Raw genomic sequence first — 9,443 nt, 5'->3', positions numbered from 1 at the left:
CGGCGTGGCTAATGGTTTCCCTGTCTCGTCCCAGCAGATACGCTCCCTGGGTGGTGCTGAGGCGGCTGATCACACCCTCTGGTGTTACTACTATTCTGCGAAGCCCGTATCGCGCGAGTATGACACTGGTTTCCGTCATTCCTGTTATTATTTACATTGCACCGATTGTCATTACGGCCCGAACCACTATAGTTATTGCTGCCAAGGTTGGGGTATGCATTATTCCCATGGTTATCGTTGTTGTGGTACCCGTTATTGTTACCACGGCCTCCACCACAGTCGTGATTATTGCGCCAATTGTCCTCGTCCTCAACTCTTTCCAGGAAATCATTGATTGTCCTGCAATTGCTTCCTACGTAGCGTTTTGTATCATCTGGAAGCTTCTTGTAGAGTTCGCAGACTATTTCGGATTCCGTGCAGCGACCACGCAAATATTACAACTTGCGGATCCAGCCCTCACAAAACTCCTTCATCGAGCCACGCGAATTCGCATCGAAAGGCCTCGACACGACAAATTTACGCCAGACACTTTGTTTTTTTTTTTTTTTGCCCTGACCAGTATTCAGCCAGAAACAAATTTTTAAACTCGTCAAAAGTCAAGTTCGTGATGTTGAGGTTCAATCCCCAACGCTTGGCGTCACCAGCCAACACGTCAATAACCGCATTAATTTTTCTCTCATTAGTCCATGATATCTGGGGAAAACTCTTTCACAATTTTTAATGAAATCAGTCGCGTGTATTCTGCCTTTTTTCAAGGGGTCGAACCGCTCATCTTTCGTCAACAATTCCGAACTATGTGCACAGATTGGCGCATAGCTCTGTTGCTCATCAAGTTTCTTTTCTAATTCCGACACTCTCGTAATTACTTGGCAAGTGGTTGTCGCAAGCGTTTCCACTTCCCTCTTTTTCTCTTGGCAGGTATTAGCCTGCTTCCTCACTTTAGTATCTACCTCGGACACTAAAGCCTTTAAAGTTTCCACCTTCTGTTGATCCTCTTTTTTCACTAATTGAATTTGTTCCGTGACCTTAATCTCGATGATTGGAGCAACTGCTTCTCCTACACTTTTCTCGATTCTCCTAATTTCGGAATCAAAACGAGTATTTATGCTCGAAATTTCCGCCTGAACGCCTATCATTTCCTTTAAGATTACCGATTTCGGTATTAATTACAAAATATCTTCTTTGATTTTATCAACTTTTGTGTTAACAACTCTAACATTGCTGTTAACAACATTAATAGCTTTGTGCTGATTGTCTAGCTTCCTGTCAATTTTTTCAGACTGAGCTTCTTTGCTTGGCAGACTGAGCTTTAATTTCTGCTATTCACTCTTGATTTCGTTATTCAAAACATTCAATAAATCAGTTAAATTACAGGAAACTACCGGTTTTACTTCCGTAGTGGCTTCCTCTTTAATTGTCCCCCTGTATTCGTCATCAAGGGGATAGATTTGATTTTCACTTCCGATTCCAAAACATTTTCTAAAGTTTGTAATTCCATTTCTGCTCTTTGTTGCGTTTTGGCGGTCACGTCTTTCATGCTAGCCGCCTGCCCCTGAACAATGGGTTCCGCGGTGCGCGTTTCCCACTGTTCGACCGATTGTTCCGTACCCAAGTCTACCAAATTCTGGTAATTGTTGCCTTCACTCATTATACAAATTTTCAACATAAATGACAAATCTCAAATCTAATTAGGATTCCTCCCACTTCTTATTCTCGCTGACGTAACGACATGTTCGTAACCAATACTTTGTTACGAGATTTGCAAATTGCAAAATTCGTATCCAGAACAACGTCAAATCCGAAGATTGTCCTGTCACCAGGTCGCCACGTGTAAAATCACCCTCACGTATTGACCTTCATGACAGTGAAAAATTAAACCGCGTGCACCTAATGGAATTTTGGGAAAGCAATCGTCACCGAAGTTAATCTGTCGGTAAAGAGGGAGGAAAGGGTTACATCTAAATGAAAGGTAACCGTATGAAAATTGTGCCCTGAAATGAAATAAAACTACCCACGATAACATTATGACGGAAGTCTGTTTCAATAAAACTGAGTTTCTGTACACAAGCGTGTCTCTATCGCCTCGAATTAGTAAAATATTACTCACTTAGGGTTTTATTGGATTTGTATTTAATTGGTATGCTGTGTCATACTCGAGAGGCATGCAAATATGGCATTTCATAAATAAAGTTATGTATTCCTAGAAACCCAAAATTTGCTTTTCACCTGCGGAAAGAGGCGTTACCTGTTGTGCAGCATTCAAAGTTTTTCTCCATTGCACTATGAGCTGAAAGTAGTTTCTTGCGATTTGCTTATCGATGTGTAATCTGACTGCTTGTAGCTCTTTTACCGAAGGAATATAAACTTCACAGTCAGCGAGACTGGAACCGCGAGCCATAACAGACGCTTCTTCACAGATCAGATCGTCACCACATAGTTAGCGAAGAGGTATGTGTTGTGCTTTCCTCCTGCGAGGCTAATAGTGGCTAGAACTCGTAAACTGCTGTTTAAAGGACGAGATTAGTTACGATTTCCACGTGCTACGACTGTCCTGGGCTGAAAACCGTAACTTTACAACCTTCTGTTACACCTCAAGCGATAATAACTCAGATTATTCAATGGATAACACAAGAAAAATCAAGTGAACTTTGTGGTTTAATTCCGTACACACCAGGAAGTAACTCGTCGATCGCAGAGTTTCCAACCATACCTTGCCTTGTTGCCAAATCTCAGTTGCAGTAACAGCAGGAAGAAGACGGACCGATGTGGTCCTACAGCAGGCTGGGAAAAAAAAGGTGACCATAGCTGGCGTCTCAAAGACGCGGCTCCTACGGCCTGGAATACATAATGCGTCTGGTTCACATTTCTGTAACTAGGTTTAGGCACTGGAGCGTAGTTACTAATTATACTCAAAACTGACTGCAAACTAAGCATCATAAATCAGAAAGTCTCATAGTTTTTATATTTCTTCCGTAACTGTACTCAAAACTAGGAAACTCTTTCATGGACGTTTACGTTCGTGCCTCGCCGATAGTCGAGCACAACATACAAATAAAAATAAAGAGAGAATGTGTGTGTGTGTGTGTGTGTGTGTGTGTGTGTGTGTGTGTGTGTGAGAGAGAGAGAGAGAGAGAGAGAGAGAGAGAGAGAGAGAGAGAGAGAATAAAAAAGAATGAGAGAGGGGGCAAAAAGTTGTTGTAAAGAAATTAAATACTGGTATGTAAAGAAATCTTTCATGAAAATGACACGTTCCACATCATTCAGTAATGTTGAATTCATGAAGTTTTCATCTAATTTAATACAATCATATCATATTGCAGACTAGCCTTGATGAGTCATGAATTATCGAAATTTTCCCCAATGTCAGTAACCAAATCTAAACTTGAAAATAAAGGACTACACTTTTTTGTAATAAACTGGGACTGCCATCAAGACCCTTTCATCCTTGTTAACTAACCACGAAAGATGTTTGATATACCTCCGATCAGAAGTAACAAAGTGTGTAAGATTTTGAAGATAAAGCGCATGGTGTGAAGTTCTGTGACGGAGATACGAACCCAACACGCAATCGTCTTGTTAACTAAGTAAAATCAAATGTTACATATCGGTTTTTCTTACCAGGTGCTAAGTGTTTGAATCTAAAATAAGGATACAACTTTTTGCCTGAGCGACAATCGAAGCGTACTCCTATCGTTCTTCTTTCTCGTCCACGGATATAGCTTAAGCATCAATTGCTTACTCACCAACAGTAAGATGTGTGCGGGTTTGGCCAGAAATTATTGGCAACACATAAACAGACATTAAAAATGCACGTTAATTTTCAGTAGCAGGCCGGTGTGCACGTGATAGGGCTTGAAATAAAATTGTGAATATTTTTTAACTGGATTAGGATTCAGACCCACATAATTACCTTTGGAGGAGACCTAGACAAGATTGCATCGTGGAAAAAGGAACGAAATGATTGAACTATGATGTTCCAAGAGATCCAAATCCTCGAAAGAGGAGATACGAATTCGAATCACCGTCCAGCACCAAATTTTTCAACGTCTCTAGTTCAATCAGGTACAAGTGAAATAAGAGCCTTGTTCCTTTAAATGGCTATCGGTTCTTCAAATAAAATATTATTTTCTAATGTAAGTAAGTTTACTGGCGACAGTATTTCTGTTTACCCTGACTTCCGCCTATCTCGTTTCCCAACGTAAACTGGCTCTGCCCAGTTGGGAAAGAAGGAACGTGATGTTTAATGCGGACTCTTGAGGTTACCAGAGGTAAAGTAAATCTATTTGTGCCTCTTAAAAGTAAATGCCTGAACCGATGCATTGCACTTGTGATAGTTGTTCCACCAAAACAATGTGACCGCATTTCCCAGACCCAGAAGTGTGCTATAACGGATGATTTGCTTAGCTTACAAAATTAGTAACGATGGAAAAAAAATGCGAGTCTATTAAATGGTTAAGTAGAAGCATGCTTCTGACCTGGAGATTATGCTATTCTCATGTTACCTGAATGTAAAGACTGTTCCAGGCATCATATCCTCGACGTGAAGCCATTTTGAAATTTTCACTAATTCAGCAAATTTCTTATTTCGAGAAAATCCACTTTGAAGTGTGAAGTTACCGGATAATTCGATTATTATCATCATTATTTCTATCATTTTCTTCATACCGCTGCTGGAAGACTTGTGCTTGAAGATCATTTAGGCCTTTTGGTCATTATAGAAGTAGTTGCCCAAGAACAGGGTCTTTCCCTGTCTGCGGAATCCGTTTCATGTTAATATCCAACATCAGCAATTACTCGTAGATCACAATAAAACTAAAGTAATTGATGAAGACGTTACTCGATAACCAAAACGCGCTGCCATTCTTCATTTACGTGCGCCTAGAAACGGCTGTCGAATACTGCCTTCCGATATACGTCGCTGCCAGTTCTTTCATATGATTTGATTGACATGACCTGTTTCAAGTTGTGTATGACAGAGAATGTTTTAGAAAATCAATTGTTTTCCTTTGCAATAGACAGAAAGATTTTCATTCTAAGCTATCCAAGTTCAAAATTTTCGCAATATTAGTTCAAATTTAATATTCGCATCTATAATATAGGAAAGAATTTCACAGTTGCAAAACCCGTATTGAACTCATTGTCCTTACTCTTAACCGCTGACCATAAGTTCTAGCTCAGAGTGACACCAGTTTAAGTAACCTAATGTAGCGAAGACTGTTTGCCAGTGCTCTTATCCACTGGAAAATACGCAATTCACTCACTGGGCTCCATAAGTACACTGTAACAGTAATTTCTGTGTGTATGCAATGCATACTGATTGTAGAATTTAGTGGTGCTCTCTCTTCCACTTCTGTATACAATTTGCCTGACCTAAACGGGCGCTTTATCATTACAGGCCCTAGGCGGTGCAACATCATATTGACAACAGTAATGTGCTTATACTGACAACCTCAAAGTTCGTTTTACCTGCTTCTGTACTCATTTAATGAAAACAACATGACTTTCGAGTAGGAGACATTTCGTCCGCTTTTTCCTTCTGTGAAATTTGTCAGTAAGCTTTTTGCCTTACAACCAGCGAAATGCGGCAGAGTACGGCCTGTAAACGAGTCATAAAGCACGATTTAGTGCTGTTAAGACGATTTCTTTAAAAACTGGCGTAGCTTAAGGAATTTATTTTCTTCGAAATCATATTAAGCAGCAACGTTCACAGATATCTCAAATAGGAAAAGCTCTTTATCCAGGTACGAAGGTTGTAAAACAAACTTCCCACATTCTGTGTCAGGTTGATCTTTTCGTCTGATAGCACTGTGTAAGTATTTTGTCTAAAAGGTATCACAAGTAGTGTTCCTGTAGATGTGGGAATCATTGTTTGTAAACGAGTGTACCACCAATGGGTATAGCACTGCTAAATATCAAAATTATTATCAACCTAAGTCTGAGTTCATCCACAAACTGAGGCGTATTTATAATATTGAAGATAGACTGTGTATCATTGTCTTCCTTGAATGGGCATCGGAAGTCGTTTACACACACGTATACGAGGGTAATCCCAAAGGGAAGGTCTCCTAAGGGACACGCAAGTGCCAGCGCATGCACAAACGAGAGATCCTTAAAGTTAATGCTAAGCCTGATGCACAGCGTTGGCTGCATGGTGGGAAGGTGATAAAGAGGAAGACTACGGGTACGAAGGTCTTAGGTTCGATCCCTCGTCACTGCCAGGATTTTTATGTGCCAATTTACACTTATTTCCCCTCGGGCAATGTTTGTTGATGTGAAAGATGCCGAGCTCCACTCTGGACTGAAAGCCACGTTAAATTGTAGGTTCGCCTATTAACTGGCTTTGTAAGTCAACTCAAAGGCTGAAGGAAAGCAACGGCACACCACTACCAACAAGACCGTGCCTATTAAAGCACTGTGGTGTTCAAACCATTCATCCGACTGATGACTGCTTTACTTTCTATGGGTTTCAAAATTAATGATCTTCGAGTTATTAAAATTTTTGTGTTTTCATGCTGTAGCTTTGATACCAGTAAACGTAAGTAACCGGCCGAGCACTGCCACCGTTCGAGTTGTCAAGGTGGTAGACGACGATGCTGTCGAGCCCATTTACAATCTTGTTCATGACTATGTTTCAGTCGAATACCTCTATGTGCCTATCTGTGTATTTCAAGATATACTTTTATACACTTGGTTCTCATTCAGATTGATGTTTGATAGAGCTGTATTTAGCAACATGAATCAAATATGTTTTCCGTGAAATATATCGATCAGCACGACAGTGCAGCGAGATTTCGTTTGTGTGTTGCGCATGGTGCAAGAAATATTTGTGTTTTGCTTGCTTCTGTGACAGGTTTCACCCCACTGAATGCGAGCAAGCTCACGAACAAGCTCTGAGTAACTGGAATTACGCAATAATAGATTTAAAAGTTGTATTTTTGCATTATGTATCCTGATGAAAATAACTGTCCCGGCCGTGTGGCCGAGCGGTTCTAGACGCTTCAGTCTGGAACCACGTGACCGCAACGGTTGCAGGTTCGAATCCTGCCTTGGCCATGGATGTGAGTGATGGTCTTAGGTTAGTTAGGTTTAATTAGTTCTAAGTTCTAGGAGACTGATGACTTCAGCAGTTAAGTCCCATAGTGCTCAGAGCAATTTTTGAAAATAACTGTAAACAGGTTATACGCCTACTTGCTTATTATTCGCGCTTCTCAATGCGTTCCACAAAAAATAACAATAAAAATAAAAAGAAAGAGAGAGACAGACAGAGAAAACAGTAAAGTATTTCAAATATCAGCTCAGTGACGTCTTGTTCGTCTCGTGATTTAAAGCAAGGATTGTTGATAGGTAATATCTCGTTGTACTAGCGATATCTATGTCTACAGGGTGCTTTCTGTTATCTCTGCAAACAACCAGAACAGAATTCAGTAACAAAGTGGTAAGAACACCTACGCAGCGCACCAATTAAACACTCAGCTTTTCTTGGTTATTTTGTTAATCGTCTGTAATGCAGTAAACATCCTTGATTATTAATTTGTTATTACTACTATTGTTATTGTTATTCGGCACCTCACAACAGCTTTCCTATCACTCATTGCTGCTAATGCACGTAACGAATGAATCAGGATGAATGGAATGTAGGATGTTACGTCACGGAGAATATACACATTTTTTTCCACGTTTTTGTGTTCAATGTAATATGACAATCTCAGTAAGAGAAGATGACAACGGGATGCCGGTTATGTAGGCAATAACACCCAACTATTTCTGTGGACTTAACACCATGACTACAGACAAACTGGCGTCTCACTTTATTGTGATTAAATTCGTTAGCCTTCTTGCGACGTCGTTCTAATACCTCGTGGGAGTAGGCATAATATTTTGCTTTTTGAACATCGAACAATAACACACAAAGATCGTAAATGAAAGGATACGAAGAAACAATCAGACTCATGAGTGTGGATCAAGTTCATCATCATAAGACTAAACAAGAGGGAAACATTACGAAAGCAATGCATACTCTGGTTAGTATACATTATTTGTGTAGATCTGAAGATGAAAAAGCGCAGATCTGCATAGTGCCCGCATCTGCACTTTAGTTTCTGTCTTAATGGGCATAATTTTTAGTTTCTTCTCTTCTGAATTTTCAACTGAATTGATTATTACGTGGTACAGAATAACTAGTTAACTGTGTTTCTTATAGTTTCCATTAGCACCACAATTTTTCTACATTCTCGTGCAATTCATGAAATTCTACTTCTATGATCACAAAACTTCACATAGATGCAATCGATTTCGAGGTTCAAAGTGTTTGTTATCTTACTTTCCGTGACAGGTGGGCAAAGTTGATTTCCAAAGACATTTTATTGTACTGAAATAATCTTTTGTCACAAAGTAACAAGGTAAGTGTTTTATTCGTATATATTTTGTTGGAAACTGTAATCATATTGGAAGATTACACACCTGAATGTTTGATACAACTGGTAGGAGAAAACGCTGCATATTAACCAAACTTCGCGCCACCTCTCCGTATCCTCCAATGACACAAGCGCGAAATTCTCCTCGTATAACGCTACAGAGCTGTTCCTAGCACTGCTGAAAATTGGCAACATCGTCACAAACATTTGGCAACACTGTTTGGCAATCACTTCCGCGTATCGTACTGAATTGACTCGCTAAATTCCCTTGATATTCCCTTTCCATTTGAATGATTCGTGCTATATGATCTTAATGTGAACTAAGACACTGAGGCGGGAAATTCAGTTTTTTGGCTAAATAAATGCTATTCTTGACATAAGTGACAACTTTTATTATCTTTCACTATACGTAATGAGGCTGAGCGACCAAAACCATGATGAGAGTGACATGCGAGCAGCAGTGAGTCCGTAGCCCCGTGGTATCGCCTGAGTCTCGTGTTGTAACGGTTCAAGGAGTCGTCAGGCCCAACCATAGCAGGGGCCAGCGTATGGGAACTTTTTTGTGGTATATTTTATATAGCTGCGAATTTCCAGAAAAAATTCTGTAACGAAGTCAGAAGAAAACCTTTACACAATAAATCGTCTTGGTAGCTCGACTCAGTAAGTTGTGTTAATGGTCACAGATCTCAGCTTTCTGACTGCCAAGCTTCTCAATACAAGCGTCTCTGAAGAAATTCGAATCGACCGTCAACGATACGAAATTCAATACCGTTCTTCACTTAAGACTCACATGCCAGGGTGATAAGTATGAAGGAAATGAATTGATAAGCAAATCGCAAGAAAATACTTTCAGCTCATAGTGCAACGTTGAACACCTTACAATGCTGCACAACAGATAACGTGTCTTTCCGCTGCTGACAATTAAATTATGGGTTTCTATGAATACATAACTTTGTATATGAAATAAAGAGGCCGATAGAGTCACGCTTGTGTACAGATACTTGGTTTTATTAAAACAGTTTTGTGTCG

Source organism: Schistocerca gregaria, chromosome 4 (genome assembly GCF_023897955.1).
Source record: "Schistocerca gregaria isolate iqSchGreg1 chromosome 4, iqSchGreg1.2, whole genome shotgun sequence".
Classification (NCBI taxonomy): Eukaryota; Metazoa; Arthropoda; class Insecta; order Orthoptera; family Acrididae; genus Schistocerca; species Schistocerca gregaria.
Note: the sequence above shows the minus strand (reverse complement) of the source record.